Below are 15,776 nucleotides of genomic sequence, written 5' to 3'. Positions count from 1 at the left end.
GAACACACTGTTTATCGAGCCTGAAGAGGACACCAAGCACTGAATGCAGTCTTGTGTTATCTTGTTGAAAGTCAAAGAGACCTCTAAATAGGACACAGCCACTAGCATTGACAGGTTAGAAGTAGACTGGTTGCTTTCCACTTCATGAGCTATGCGGAACTGAGGTGATCATGTTGTGCACCGAATGGAACCACCTACCATGGCGCCCTAATGATGGTAACCAATGACACTGGCAAAGCTCATTGTCCTCGGAGCCACCAGGCACCAGCATACACCACGTGGTGCAGTATGCAGAACTGGGTCTCGTCTGAAAAGGCAACGCGGTTTCAGTACTGTGTCCCGTGTTGTTGAGCACACGACTCTCGGTACGCCACTCTCGGCCACCGCATCAAGAGTAGGCTCAACAGTGCTTGCCGTGCTGAAAGTGTGTGGTGCTTTTACGTCTTCGCACTGCCCATGTGCATGCTTGTCTTATTGCAGAGCAGCCCCTTCCTGATTGCAGACCATGTGATTATACGATCCTGCACGGCCAAGCGAAAAATAAGTCTGTTGCCTCGGGCCCTTGTAGCGTACTTGGCGTTGAGTATGACACAATTGGCTGCTTATTAGCAGAACAGTGCTGAGATCCCGTTCAAAGCGAGCAGCAAATTTTGCACAATATTAAAGTGCTCTCTCGACTGATCATCTTCTTGCCATTGTCGAATTTCAACAAGTGCTAATAAGCTACTAAGCGTTCTCATGTGAGGCATAGCACGATTTTTTCACAAACTATTTTAAACGCAATTTCTGAATAAAAAGTTCGTTGGCATTAGTTGCCCACTGTTTCTTTATATTCCAGATTTAACTTAGAGGTATACTGAAGTCTGAAGAATATTCTCATGCAGATTACGTACACACTGATCAGTCAGAATATTATGACCACTGACTTACTATCGATATAAACCCGTCCAGGAGTTAGCACCGTCACCGGCCGAGAAATTATTAGTCAGACACACACGCGGTGCGTGTCAAATCAGTGAGACTGATGTCCTTGTGTGCCGGCCGGTTTGGCCGAGCGGTTTTACGCGCTTCAGTCTGGAACCGCGCGACCACTAGGTCGCAGGTTCGAATCCTGCCTCGGGCATGGATGTGTATGATGTCCTTAGGTTAGTTAGGATTGAGTAGTTCTTAGTTCTAGGGGACTGATGACTCAGAAGTTAAGTCCCATAGTGCTCAGTGCCATTTGAACCATTTTTTTTGATGTCGTTGTGTTGTATGAGGAAGACGCGCCATCTCTCTTAGTTTGACCGAGGGCACAGTGTGATGGCCTGAGGCTTGGCACGAGCATTTCGGAATTTCCACGACTTGTCGGATGATCGAGGAGTGCTATGGCGAGTGTTTCCAACACGTCCAGATGTCACAGTATTGGCCGCCCACCCCCCATTACTGATGTCGGACGTATTAGTTCAAAAATGGTTCAAATGGCTCTGAGCACTATGGGACTTAACATCTGTGGTCATCAGTCCCCTAGACTTAGAACTACTTAAACCTAACTAACCTAAGGACATCACACACATCCATGCCTGCGACCGTAGCAGTCACGCGGTTCCAGACTGAAGCGCCTGGAACCGCACGGCCACACCGGCCGGCACGGACGTATTAGGCTCGTCAGACAGGGTGAACTGTGGCAGAACTAACTTTAATACTGGGCAGAGCAGAAGTGTGTCTGAATACACAGTGCAACATTTCTAACAATGGGTCTCTGCAGCCGATGACCCATGACATCGACAAAGACGACTTAAAGGGACACGTAACGATCAGCACTGATGTTGGCACAGTGACAGAATGTTGCATCGTCTAATGAACCCGGCTACCTTCTTCGTCATGCCGATGGGAGGGCGCTCCTTGACACCTGTACTATGGGACGGAGGCAAGCTGACAGAGGCTCCATTATGCTCCAGGGAACATTCACGTGGGCATTCATGGGCCCCGTGGAGTTCGTGCAAGGCACCATGACGGTCAAGGAATATCTTCCACTGGCTGCAGACCACGTACATCCCTTCATGACGATCATGTTTCCCGCCGCCAGTACCATTTTTCAACAAGATAATGCGCCATCTCACAAGACCAGGAGTGTGATTGAGTGGTTTGAGGAACACAGTGGCGTGCTCCAATTGATCTTCTGGTCCCCCAACTCTCCAGATTTCAATCCGATCGAACATATCTGGGATGCGATTGAATGTGACGTCAGAGTTCATCGCCCATCCCCCTCCCCGTCCCCCTCTCCGTCCACCACCCCGTCCCCCTCCCAATTCCCCTCCCAGAAATTTATGGCAATTAAGAGGCGTGTATGTGGTGCCAACTCCCTCCAGCGACCTACCAAGGCTTAACTATTTCCATGGCACTATGTGTTGCCGCTGCTATCCATGCCAAAGGTGCACATACCGGCTGTTAGGTGGCCATACTGTTCTGGCTGATTAGTGTACATTGGATATACTTTCTGAAAACTTCAGGTGGAAAGGGTCGGTGAGGAGGGGAAAGCATGTATCTCTTAGACACCGTAGTCGTGCACTGGTTGTATATTTTACTAGTTATACAGGGGTTAGTCTTCAGATTTCATGCCGAGGCGTTGTCATCTTCGAAAATCGGGCTTTCTACCGGTAATCCATGTCGCACTTGTGCGATATTTCGATCACTTAATTGTAAATCAAGTACCATAGGACAGTCATTTCGAGAATGAATGGCAGTGCGAGCACCAGCGGCCAGAGGATAATCCGACAGCCGCTCCTAGCGGGCACGGAACTCGGATGGAGCACTAAACACGGCCGACTACGGTAATACGACAGCGTAGTCCACAGAACAGCTTAAATGACGGTAATCAGAAGATTGAACGTCCGTTATAACTTAGAGGTGAAACAGAATGTCAGATGGTTCAAATGGCTCTGAGCACTATGGGACTTAACATCTGTGGTCATCAGTCCCCTAGAACTTAGAACTACTTAAACCTATCTAACCTAAGGACATCACACACATCCATGCCCGAGGCAGGATTCGAACCTGCGACCGTAGCGGTCACGCGGTTCCAGACTGAAGTGCCTAGAACCACTCGGCCACACCGGCCAGAATGTCAGATGGCAAAATTATTAACTGACAACACGAGAAAAGATATCTGAAGATGCGGAAATCGGCAGTTGACTCTAAATAATGATAAGTGTAAGGTCATCCGCATGAGTGCTAAAAGGAATTCGTTAAACTTCGGTTACATGATAAATCAGTCAAATCTAAAGGCCTTAAATTCAACTAAATACCTGGGAATTACAATTACGAACAACTTAAACTGGAAGGAACACATAGAAAATGTTGTGCAGAAGGCTAACCAAAGACTGCGTTTTTTTGGCAGAACACTTACAAAATGTAACAGATCTACTAAGGAGACTCCCTGCGCGACGCTTGTCTGTCCTCTTCTAGAATACTGTTGCGCGGTGTGGGGTCCTTACCAGGTAGGACAGAAGGAGTGCATCGAAAAAGGTCAAAGAAGGGCAGCACGTTTGGTACTATCGCGAAATATTGGAGAGAGTGTCACTGAGATGATACAGGATTTAGGCTGGACATCATTAAAAGAAAGGCGTTTTTCGTCCCGACGGAATCTTTTCACGAAATTCCAAACACCGACTTTCTCCTCCGAATGCGAAAATATTTTGCTGACACCGACCTACATAGGGAGAGACAATCACCATGATAAATTAAGGGAAATCAGAGCTCGTACGGAAAGATATAGGTGTTCGTTCTTTCCGCGCTCTATACGACATTGGAATAATAGAGAATTGTGAAGGTGGATCGATGAACCCTCTGCCATGCACCTAAATGTGATTTGCAGAGTATCCATGTGCATGTACATGTAGATGAAAAGTACGCGCACAGTAGTCGGAACAGCTACGGCTAGAAAATTCAAATGGCTCCGAGCACTATGGGACTCAACATCTGAGGTCATCAGGTCCCTAGACTTAGAACATTTAAACCTAACTAGTCTAAGCACATCACACAAATCCATGCCCGAGGCAGTATTCGAACCTGCGACCGTAGCAGCAGCGCGGTTCCGGACTGAGGCGCCTAGAACCGCTCGGCCACAGCGGCCCGCAGCTAGAAAATACTACGCCTGTTGTACTGACCGCCGCGTATACCGGACGAAGCATCTACACTCATATGCATATGAATACTGGGCCAGTTCTGCACTCGGCTGAGCCTTAGGGACTAATCGATAAAGACTGCGAGTTACATGATCGAAATACTGTGCAAGTACGACGCGGATTACCGGAAGAAAACTAGATTTTCCAAGATATGTGCGTGCTTTCGGCGCTGGAGGCAGGGTGAAAGGAAAGAGGTGGGAGGAGTAAAATAATGCCCCATTGGCTTCGACGAAAAGGTTTCGCAGGACTCTTAATGGAGATTCTTGCGGAATGACGTCATTGAGTTCACAATAAAACAGTGTTACACGATTTTGTCACATGTCAATCAGGCACAAAAAGTAAGCAGGGAGAAGTCACAGGACAGCAACAAAAAGCTGGCTCTGGGACACAGAGCAGCCGCAGCAGCTGTGGTGACGTCAGCCAAAAGACTTGCTCACAAGAAACAGCGGCGGCGGACAAACGCAGAAACAAAAACTAGCACAGTGACGTACGGCTGTGAGCCGGGATGCCGCATTCATAGCACAGCAGTAGGCTCGGTGTCTGGGGATCGGGCAGTGACGGAGTGCAGTGCGCCATGAAGAGCTCGGGCAGGGCTTGCAGCCTTCTGCTGCTGACGATGGCCTCAGTCTCCAGCGGCCGCAATGCTGGATATTACTTCGAGGAGGCGCGATTCCAGTATTCTCCTTCCAGGCCCGAAGACGCACTCGTCCTTTTCATAGCCAGTGCGCCACCCCTCATTTGTGAGCCGGAGAAGGACGACGAATCGGTCGGGACGCAGACCGAAGTCGCCGACCTTCGCCTCGATCTGCCACGCGGGTACTCGCACTACACATGCTCGTTCGAAGGAAACGCAACGGCAGGCTCTAACCTCAGCCTGATACGACCCCTTCTTTCGTATTTTTACTACACCGGAGCAGGTGCATTGGGAGGGTTTAGTGAGAATAAAATGTACTGCACTACGAATTCACAGCTACCAGACGAATACTTCCAGGTGAGAGTGCAGCGTCCCCATGAGGATCGTCCGGTGAAATGTCGTGTCCTCAACAACAGTGGAAGGCTGTACATCAGGTTTCCAGGATACCCGACCATCGTTTGCCAAATTGGCATTGAAGCGGGGCCTTATCGTTTTAACCTTCCAGGTATTGACGACCCATTCAAGTGCGCATTTCGTGTGTATTCAGAGTGGATTATAGGGGACACGCACACCGACGAACGCCTATACCGGTCTCTAGTTAGCGGACTCCCCACTCGCGTGGATGGCGCTCGCCCACGTGTCGTGTGTTCCCCGCATGAAACGTCCAACAGGACGGCGGACTTTCAGCTATTATTGCAGAGTGGCTCCACTTACGATTGCAGTTTCCCGTAAGCTGTTCCTCGCTATCTGGTAAGTGTGACACTTGCTGTTTTTATTTTCATTCTCTCACAGCCCACAACTCCTCATATCAAGCAGCAGCTTTATTCGAGTTGCATAGAGAAAGAATCCCGTCTTTCTGAAGAAACTTTTTCTAAATTTTCATTGTGCCTGTCCATGTATATAACCTGGATATTCCGATTTTCGTTCAGAATGGTTCAGATGGTTCTGAGCATTATGGGGCTTCTGAGGTCATCAGTCCCCCCACGTGGCTGCTACGGTCGCAGGTTCGAATCCTGCCTCGGGCATGGATGTGTGTGATGTCATTAGGTTAGTTAGGTTTAAGTAGTTCTAAGTTCTAGGGGATTGATGACCTCAGATGTTAAGTCCCATAGTGCTTAGAGCCACTTGAACCATTTTTGGAACCATCAGTCCCCTAGAACTACTTAAACCTAACTAACCTAAGCACATCACAGACAACCATGCAATAGTCAGGAATCGAACCTGCAACTGTAGCAGCAGCGCGGTTCCGGACTGAAGCACCTAGAACCGCTCGGCCACAGCGGCCGGCCCACTTTTCGTAAGCAGGTGCCTTAACCATTACGCTCTTGACGTAAACCTCTTCGAGTCTCATAAATCCTATTGACGGTTCTAATGTTGTTTCCTAAATTTTGAATTTCTGAGGGATGAGACTCTCCCGTCAAGGGAACAGTCCCACAGCAAGGAGCGTCAATAGTAGCGACACACATAAAAGAATCCCTTTTTTTGTATCGAGTACTTTCAACTGTTACTGACTCTTTTTTTACTCGTTAATAGTCAAGTGATACTTTCACTTGGATCAGTACTGTATAGCAGGTACAGTATAAAATGATCTTAGTAATGATTTATTGCATTTTTATCATTCACCGAGAATTTTGTCTGCATGACTGATGACAGTCCTGAAGGAGGGCAGTGGAGGCAATAAAAATGAGCTAAACAGACTAACAGAACGCGGAATTGAACAAAATTAATCTGTTCATTTAGCTGCCGTTCCGTGCCTGTTTCTTCAGCCGAGACTGAAATACACGTCGTTACGGGTGTAAGTGCTGATGTTTTTATTTGTGGGACATTAATATGTACACTCATCAGTGTGTGGATGGTTTTCTCTTTGTGTCGAACAGTGTTCCCACAAACATCAAGATCAAATGTTTTCTACATGGTTGTACAGTGGCCGCGAAGCGGTCTACACTTGTCTGTACGGACAGACCGATTTGCGTCTATGTGTCCGCATTTCAGCACCTGATCTGCTCCCCACAGTAAAATGGGCATTACTAACCACATGTACTTGGAGGTACTAACCAACCCAAAAACGAACAACTTGTAACGACTATAATTAACTGTTAGTCTGAAAATGACATAAATACTGATGTAATGTTGCTCACTACAACGTCCTGTCACCAACCGAAATATCTGCACTTACATCCGTTACGCCCTGGATATGGATTTTCAGGACTCTAGAGCTTCTGCTAGGACAATTTCTACAATACGAATTTTATCAGCAACTATTTCTGGTGTTACCACTGGCGTCAGCCAGGGAAAATCATCTAAAACTTGCACCGCAAAAAGTGTGAAAATAGAAAATGCTATACGTTTGAGTTTTTCACAGAATGGATTTGTAGTTAGGGACTCGTACTGTTAGCCAATAAACAGACTGTAATAACACTTGGGAAGTGTAATTTTTTGTACGAACATATACACCATGTGATCAAAAGTATCCGGACACATTGCTGAAAATGACTTACAATCGTGACGCCCTCAATTGGTAATGCTGGAATTCAATAAGAGGTTGGCCCACCCTTAGCCTTGATGACAGCTTCCACTCTCGCAGGCATACGTTCAGTCGGGTGCTGGAAGGTTTCTTGCGGGATAGACGCCCATTCTTCACGGAGTGCTGCACCGAGCAGAGGTATCGATGTCGGTCGGTGAGGCCTGGAACGAATTCAGCGTTCCAAAACATCCAAAAGGTGCTCTATGGGATTCAGGTCAGGACTCTGTACAGGCCAGTCCATTACAGGGATGTTGGGATGTTATTGTCGTGTAACCAGTCCGCCACAGGCCCTTCATTATGAACAGGTGCTCGATCGTGTTGAAAGATGCAATCGCCATCCCCGAATTGCTCGTGAACAGTGGAAGCAAGAAGGTGCTTAAGAGATCAATGTAGGCCTGTGCTGTGATAGTGCCACGCAAAACAACAGGGGGTGAAAGCCCCACTCCATGAAAAACACGACCACACCACCACGGCCTCCGAATTTTACTGTTTATGCTACACATGCTGGCAGAAGACGTTCACCGGGCATGCCATACCCACGCCCTGCCATCGTATCGCCACATTGTGTACCGTCATTCCACACAACGTTTTTCCAATCGTCCAATGTTTACGCTCCTTACACCAATCGAGGCGTCGTTTGGCATTTAACAACGTGATGTGTGGCTTATGAGCAGCCGCTCGACCATGAAATCCAAGTTTTCTCACCTCCCACCTGTCATAGTACTTGCAGTGGATCCTAATGCAGTTTGGAATTCCTCTGTGATGGTCCGGATAGATGTCTGCCTATTACACACCAGGACCCTCTTCAAATGTCCGCGGTCTCTGTCAATCAACAGAAGAGATCGGCCTGTACGCTTTAGTGCTGTACGTGTCCCTTCACGTTTCCACCTCCCTATCACATCGGAAACAGTGGACCTAGGGATGTTTAGGAGTGTACAGCATACAGACGTATGACAAGTGACACCCAATCACCTGACCACGTTCGAAGTCTGTGAGTTCCGCTGATCGCCCCATTCTGCCCTGTCATGATGTCTAATGACTACTGAGGTCGCTGATATGAAGTATCTGGCAGTAGGTGGCGGCACACTGCACCTAATATGAAAAACGTATGTTTTTTTGGGGTGTCCGGATACTTTTGATCACATAGTGTACTTTTAAATGGAATAGTGCCTCATGGTGTTAACAAACTAAATGTAGGGTACTCTATTGTATTGTATGATAACCGGGGCCTAGAAACGACGGAGATGCTCCGTCCCCGCCGCAGCCGCAGTGGTCCACAACCCCACGACGACTACCATAGTCCCCCCCTCCGCCGCCCCACACCGAACCACTCTTTCAGGGTTGTTGTGCGGTTCGGACCCCGGTGGACCCCCACAGGGAACGTCTCACACGAGTGTAACCCCTATGTTTGCGTGGTAGAGTAATGGTGGTGTACGCGTACGTGGAGATCTTGTTTGCGCAGCAATCGCCGACATAGTGTAGCTGAGGCGGAATTAAGGGAATCAGCCTGCATTCGCCGAGGCAAATGGAAAACCGGCTAAAAACCATCTACAGACTGGCCGGCTCACAGGACCTCGACACAAGTCCGCCGGGCGGATTCGTGCCGGGGTCCAGGCGCTCCTTCCCAACCCGGAAAGCCGTGCGTTAGACCGCACGGCTAACCGGACGGGCAAAAGGAGTGTAAATCAGAATGTCAATGGTGTTTGTTGCAGGCGTGTGGTGAGAATCGTTTACGAGATATCGTGTTTTGAAAAGTTTCCACACCGACACTTGTTTGTGCCATTCAGCCTGCGTATTTGCCAGGTGCGGTGTTGTTATGTCTGCTTGCAGTGTGCTTATGTATTACTTTAATGCACGGCTATTTGCTAGTCAGTTTGTGTATGATAGTCCAAACAGTAGATCGTGAATAGGCGATGGGGTTTACTAACGCAGAAAAAGTCGAGGTGTCCATGTAACGTGCATGCGGCAAGATATCACACCAGAAGTCAACCAACTCGGCAGTTATTTATCAACTTCGTCACGTGAACATGATAGTGGAACTCCTAGACGACGCAACAGAAACAAACAAATGAGGACAGAAGATGGGGGTAATTAACGTTCCTGCTGCTGTTGCAGTTCATCCGCACGTTAGCTGCCGCGCAATCGCGCGTAGAAGTGGCATGACATAGGCAAGTGTTCTACATATTCTCCGTCGACATAGGTTCCACCCCTTCACATCTCTCCTTCAAGAGCTGCATGGAAACCACTATAAGAATTATGTTAACTTCTGTACGTGGGCCTTAAGACTGTATACTCCTGATGTATCATGTATCTTGCTTAGTGATGCAGCCACCTTAGCTAATCATGGCCAGGTAAACCGCCAAACAATGGAATATATGCAACGACGTATTACTGCAGCCTGCTCGTTTCATACCAGAGTGGAAGCGTGTACGGCCACTGCCGGTGGTCATTTTGAACACAACCCGTCATGGTCAATTGTCTGATTATTGATCAGAATCCATGTAACTAGTGTATGCATTTGTGATATTCTTTAGTGTGTGCCATCACAGGTATTCTGTAGGTGTCGATGTGGGAACTTTTCGAAATACCATATCTCGTAAACTGCTCGCACTAGAGTCCCGCAACAAACACTACTGACATTCTAATTTATCCCACTTTTAGTTTATCAATGCCAATAGGCATTGTTCCATTTAAAAGACTGCATGTTTGAATAGAAGATACTTTCGAAGTGCATTAACATCTGTTTATTAGCTAACAGTATGAGCCTCTGACTACAAAGCCGCACATCAATTGAACTTTCTACTTCCGCAGTGTCTGTGGTGCAGGTTTTAAGTGATTGGCCCTGTGTAATGATTCTTCTCTTGAAATAGTACATGAACTTTGGAGTCATCGCAAGACATTAGGATACATAAAACGAAACAAAGGAAAAACGCAGTCACCTATTTCTGTGGGCTAATTCCTTACAGGATTGGGAAGACATGGAAGTTTTATTCCCCAGTTGTAAAATCTAGCGTAGGAGTAGCTGACGATAAAATTTTGAGAATAAAGGAAATTTTGGTCAAGATATAATTTATTTACTTTTGGTCGCTGTTGTTGTTGTGGTCTCCGTTCTGAAGACTGTTCATCACATTTACTTTCGACGGTAGCTTATTGCTACCACTCGATTCATATTCTGTGATGAATAGAGAGATCATGCGAAATGCCGCATAGACCTCTCACAGAAATGAAAAAAAAGAACAAATAAACGGGTGTGAACTATGTTACAACGAGGGAATTCAAGAGTTAAATCTTCCAACACGGAAGGCAAGAGGTGTGACACGTGGTATCTGTGTAGGACAAATAGGAGGTACGTACATCAGGAGATTCCTTCGTTATACGACGCTGTTGCAAACTGACATTACGCCACGACACATACACAAATTTCAACACAATGAACAGGCACGTCAATGACCGGTCGGAAAGTTCGAATTTTGTGAAAAAAAAGGACGGAATAAGATTTGACCCCGGATCTACCATTTTGATGTTCAATACCGTGACCACACAACCACGAAATGACATTAATTACCGTTGATCGATATTACACGGATTAATTTTGGATCGTCCACTGTTTCTGTTTTTCTCCTTTTTTCCGCAGTTCAGTACACCTTCTTCCTTTTTTCATGCTTTATCTGTGTTTAGTTTTTGACGGGCTATCCAATGGCCCAACTTACCACTAAATCAGAGTTTGCCTTGTGAGAGCTGGATAGGCAGTCCTTCTCGACTCGTGACTACTCCGGCCATTCATAGAGCCACCCAATTTTAGTGTGCAAATCACCCGCACTCTGACTGCAAAACTGCACATCAGTCTGGTGGTTCGACCTGTTGTGCTGCCGTTCATAAACAGCATTCCGGGGAAGAGCTGGGGGAGGGAGGGGAGGGGGGCAGTGTTTTCCAACAAGATAAAGACCGCCACGTACCGCTGCTGTAATCCAGTGTCGACATGTTGCCCTGGCCTGCACGATCACCAAATCCGCCATTAATCGAACACATATGGCACATTATCGGACGACAACTACTGTATCATCCCCAAATAACATTAACCATCCCTGAATTGACCGGCCAGAAGAAAAAGGCATGGAACTCCATCACACAAACTCACATCCGGCACATATACAACGTAACCCATGCAGGTTTGCATGCTTGAAATTCTGGCGATTGCGCTGGTTGTTAATGTACGAGCAGCGTTCAACATCTGCAATGCCTTAGCTCGCACTTGCAATGTTAATCACATACTTAAGTGTCAGAATGAGATTTTCAGTCTGCAGCGGAGTGTGCGCTGATATGAAACTTCCTGGCAGATTAAAACTGTGTGCCCGACCGAGACTCGAACTCGGGACCTTTGCCTTTCGCGGGCAAGTGCTCTACCATCTGAGCTACCGAAGCACGACTCACTAGCACTCCTGAAAGAAGGGATACTGCGGAGACATGGCTTAGCCACAGCCTGGGGGGTGTTTCCAGAATGAGATTTTCACTCTGACCTATACAAAGGTATTCTCAAAATTTTATTACTCTACATTAATTATTTTTTGGAGTAGCTGTTTTTTCCGTCAGTGTATTAACACAATAATATCAAATAATTCTTGTGATACTCTAAGTATTCTTTTGTAACCTAAGCGTACTGTAATCGAAACAAGTTTTCGCACCAGAGGCATTTCGTTACATTTGTAACACATCATCAGTGGCTATTCACTAAACATTTTGCATATATTACAAGTGTTTCACTTCGCGATTTTACAGAATTAAAAACAACTTTGCTTACGATGTTTTTTTTGTACTCGTTAGTTACGGCTTTTGAGTCTCATTTTAAATGTTCTAAAGATAAATGATTGTTTGTCTCATTGCTAGTAGAACCTACAGTCAAAAAACCTTCATGTATTCTTGTATGAAGTCAAATTATGTGAAGTTTTAATCGAACAGCAGTTAAACGAAAAAAAGGCTTCAAAAATGCGATAAAAGCGAGTCCTGGGGTAAAATCTGTATTCACCTGCAACATAATGATAAAAACTATTGCTTCAGAAATACTGGAAAGTAGCTATAAACGCAGTAAGTAATATGTAAAACTCAGATCAGCCGCAAGAAAAATAGTATTTGAGCGTACAGGAGCCAATATATAAAAACATATAATTTTTATAGTACGTAGAAACGTTGATGATGCTTTACAAATGAAAGTGAAAAGCGTGTGCTGAGAAAATTCTTCTCCATTACTGTACGTTTAAGATAAAAGACTGCTTTGAAAACCTGCAATTTTTATACGTAACAGTGCTTGCAATATATACTGGTGCATGTTGGTCTCTGTGAGTTCGAATCTTGGCCACATATTTGTTGTTAATGGTTTATAGACTTAAGGAATAAAAAAATTTGCTTTTGCCAAAGGGCGAAATACACAAAAGCGACAAAGAAACTGGCATAGACATGCGTATTCAAATACAGAGATATGTAAAGAGGCAGAATATGGCGCTGTGTTCGGCAACGCCAATATAAGACAAGTGTCTGTCGCAGTTGTTAGATCGATTACTGTTGCTACAATGACAGGTTATCAAGATTTAAGTGAGTTTCAACGTGTTGTTATAGTCGGCGCACGAGCAATGGGACACAGTATCTCCGAGGGAGCGATGAAGTGGGGATTTTCCCGTACGACCATTTTACAAGTGCACCGTGCATGTCAGCAATCCGGTAAAACATCAAATGTGCGACATCGCTGCGGCCAGAAAAAGACCCTGCAAGAACGTGACCAACGACGACTGAAGAGAATCATTCAACGCAACACAAGTGCAACGATTCTGCAAATTGCTCCAGATTTCGATGTTCGGCCATCAAGTGTCAGCGTGCAAACCATTCAACAAAACATCATCGATATGGGTCTTCGGAGCCTAAGGCCCACTCGTGTACCCTTGATAACTGCACGAGACAAAGCTTTACGCCTCGTCTGGGCCCATCAACACCGGCATTGGACTATTGATGACTTGAAACATGTTGCCTGGTCGGACGAGTCTCGTTTCAAATTGTGTCGAACTGATGGATGTGTACGGGTATGAAGACAACCTCCTTAATCCATTGACCCTGCATGTTAGCAGGTGACTGTTTAAGCTGGTGGAGGCTTTGTTATGGTGTGGGGCGTGTGCTGTTGGAGTGATATGCCACCACGGATACTTCTCGATACGACTCTGACAAGTGACACGTACGTAAACATCTTATCTGATCACCTGCATCCTTTCATGTCCATTATGCACTCCGACAGACTTGGCAATTGCAGCAGAACAATACGACACCCCATACGTCCAGAACTGCTGAGTTTAAACGCGTCTGTTGGACACCAATCTCCCCAGATATGAACATTATTGAACATATCTGGGATGCCTCGCAAGGTACTGTTCAGAATAGATCTCCACTCCCTCGTACTCTTACGGATTTATAGACAGACCTGCAAGATTCATGGTGTCAGTTCCCTCCAGCACCACTTCAGACGCCGGAGGTTCGAGTCCTCCCTCGGGCATGAATGTGTGTGTGTTGTTCTTAGCGTAAGTTAGTTTAAGCAGTGTGTAAGTCTAGGGACCGATGACCTCTGTAGTTTGGTCCCTTCAGAATTGACATATATCTGAACCACTTCAGACGTTAGTCGAGTCCATGCTATGTCGTGTTGCGGAACTTCTGCGTGCTCGCGGGAGCCCTACACGCTATTAGGCACGTATACCCGTTGCTTTGGCTCTTCAGTTTAAATAGAGTTGGAAACTGCCTCTTGTAAATTCGTGCCTATTGCATGGTATTCAAGTAAGAAACAGTGACCCTGCATATTTATATGTGATTTCAATCTGTGTGATCTGGGTTGGACCTGTAAAGCAAAATGAAATATTCTTCTGATAACAAAATTTCTGAATCTTCCAGGTATCCTACGGAGGGACGTTCCATTCACCGTAGCGGATGAGCTGTTCTACTAGCTAAATTTGAGACTCTCTCCCTCTTTTTCTTCCTCTTCGCTCTTTCAACGTCAAGACAGCGTTCAGGAGAGCTTCTTAAATAACAGTTAGCGATGGGGAGGGATGGAACAGATGCAACGTCACTAATCTTTAAGCGTTTATAATATACGTATAAAATTTTTATATTACGCTGGCGTCATTTCTTTGAACAGAAACACAATTTTATTATGTAAAATAACAGGAAATTAAGTTCACACTGTGTAATGTTTTAGCCGCAAAACCGAGCGAGGTGGCGCAGTGGTTAGCATACTGGACTCGCATTCGGGAGGACGACGGTTCAATCCCGTCTCCGGCCATCCTGATTTAGGTTTTCCGTGATTTCCCTAAATCGCTTCAGGCAAATGCCGGGATGGTTCCTTTGACAGGGCACGGCCGATTTCCTTCCCCATCCTTCGCTCACCCGAGCTTGCGCTCCGTCTCTAATGACCTCGTTGTCGACGGGACGTTAAACACTAATCTCCTCCTCCTCCTTAGCTGCAAAGTTGCGGACTTGTAAAGAAAAGCTTCCTGAAATTTCTCTACTGTAATATTAAGTAGAGAAGACTTTCTATTATTATCAGTTTTGCCAAGCGCTGAAGGAAAATTCAGTGAATGTTCTCTGTTATAAGGCGATAGACACATGTAACTTGCTAATAAATGTATTATCATTATAACGTAGGCTGTACTGCCTAATTTTTTTGCTTTTATTATTATCAGATGGGAATGTTGAAACAATTATATTTATTATTATTAATTGTATTATTTTAGGCAATCAATGTATTTAAATAATCTACTTGGGAATTCGATGAGTTTCGATCACCTCGAAGCATGTAGCAGGTCCAAAAAGTTTTATGTTGTCTGCTTTAAGTTTCAGCAATTTTTAATTTAGATGGTCAGACTGTGTTCCATACCTCTGATAGATTGGGCCTTAACTAAGTCCATTTGTCGTTCTCTCTGTTCCAGCCACAGCCACGCCACAGGAATGACAGGCCGGCTCCCATTCCGTGACAGAAGATTAGCTATGACGACAAAACTGGAACAGTAACGATAAAAGCCGGAGGATTATTGTATAGTAATGCAAATAAATATCAGTAAATAACCTTCAACGTTGGTGTTCTGTAATTTTATTCCATCTTTAACTGCAACCCTTGAAATTCCTTCTGCTGAGTAAATTCCAAGGTGGTACATTAACCAGATATTACTATGCAATCCAGATGTGTGCATATGAGTATGTTATCAGTTTTAAGTAAGTGTACTGCACAGTAATTGGTAACCAAAATACGGCAAATCTGATTATATATACATCTCTAATGGCCAGCATTGTCTAGAGGAATGATGTTTGTTACAACCATCGATTGCCTTTAGAGTTCCACTGCTAATCTAAGGAAAAGGAAAGATGATTAGGGCTCAATGTCCCACTGATGATCAGCTCGTTAGAGACGGAGTACTTACTATGTTTG

General features: G+C 45.6%; 1 protein-coding gene across 2 annotated transcripts in view; it reads left to right on the top strand.

The window, feature by feature from the left end:
* The window catches only part of LOC124711716, an 88,704-nt gene extending 73,278 nt beyond the window's left edge, over nt 1-15,426 (top strand). Inside the window, exons 1-2 of one of the 2 annotated variants that reach the window (XR_007005503.1) lie at nt 4,695-5,550; nt 15,280-15,426. The gene's annotated coding sequence lies outside the window, so the exon portion shown is untranslated. Of the gene's footprint in view, nt 1-4,694; nt 5,551-15,279 lie in introns of those variants that run through there. The other variant, XM_047241927.1, reaches the window with a different exon arrangement.
* Nucleotides 15,427-15,776: the final 350 nt, after the last annotated feature.

This window comes from Schistocerca piceifrons, chromosome 8 (assembly GCF_021461385.2).
Source record: "Schistocerca piceifrons isolate TAMUIC-IGC-003096 chromosome 8, iqSchPice1.1, whole genome shotgun sequence".
Lineage (NCBI taxonomy): Eukaryota > Metazoa > Arthropoda > Insecta > Orthoptera > Acrididae > Schistocerca > Schistocerca piceifrons.
Note: the sequence above shows the minus strand (reverse complement) of the source record. Positions and strands in the feature narration are given on the sequence as shown.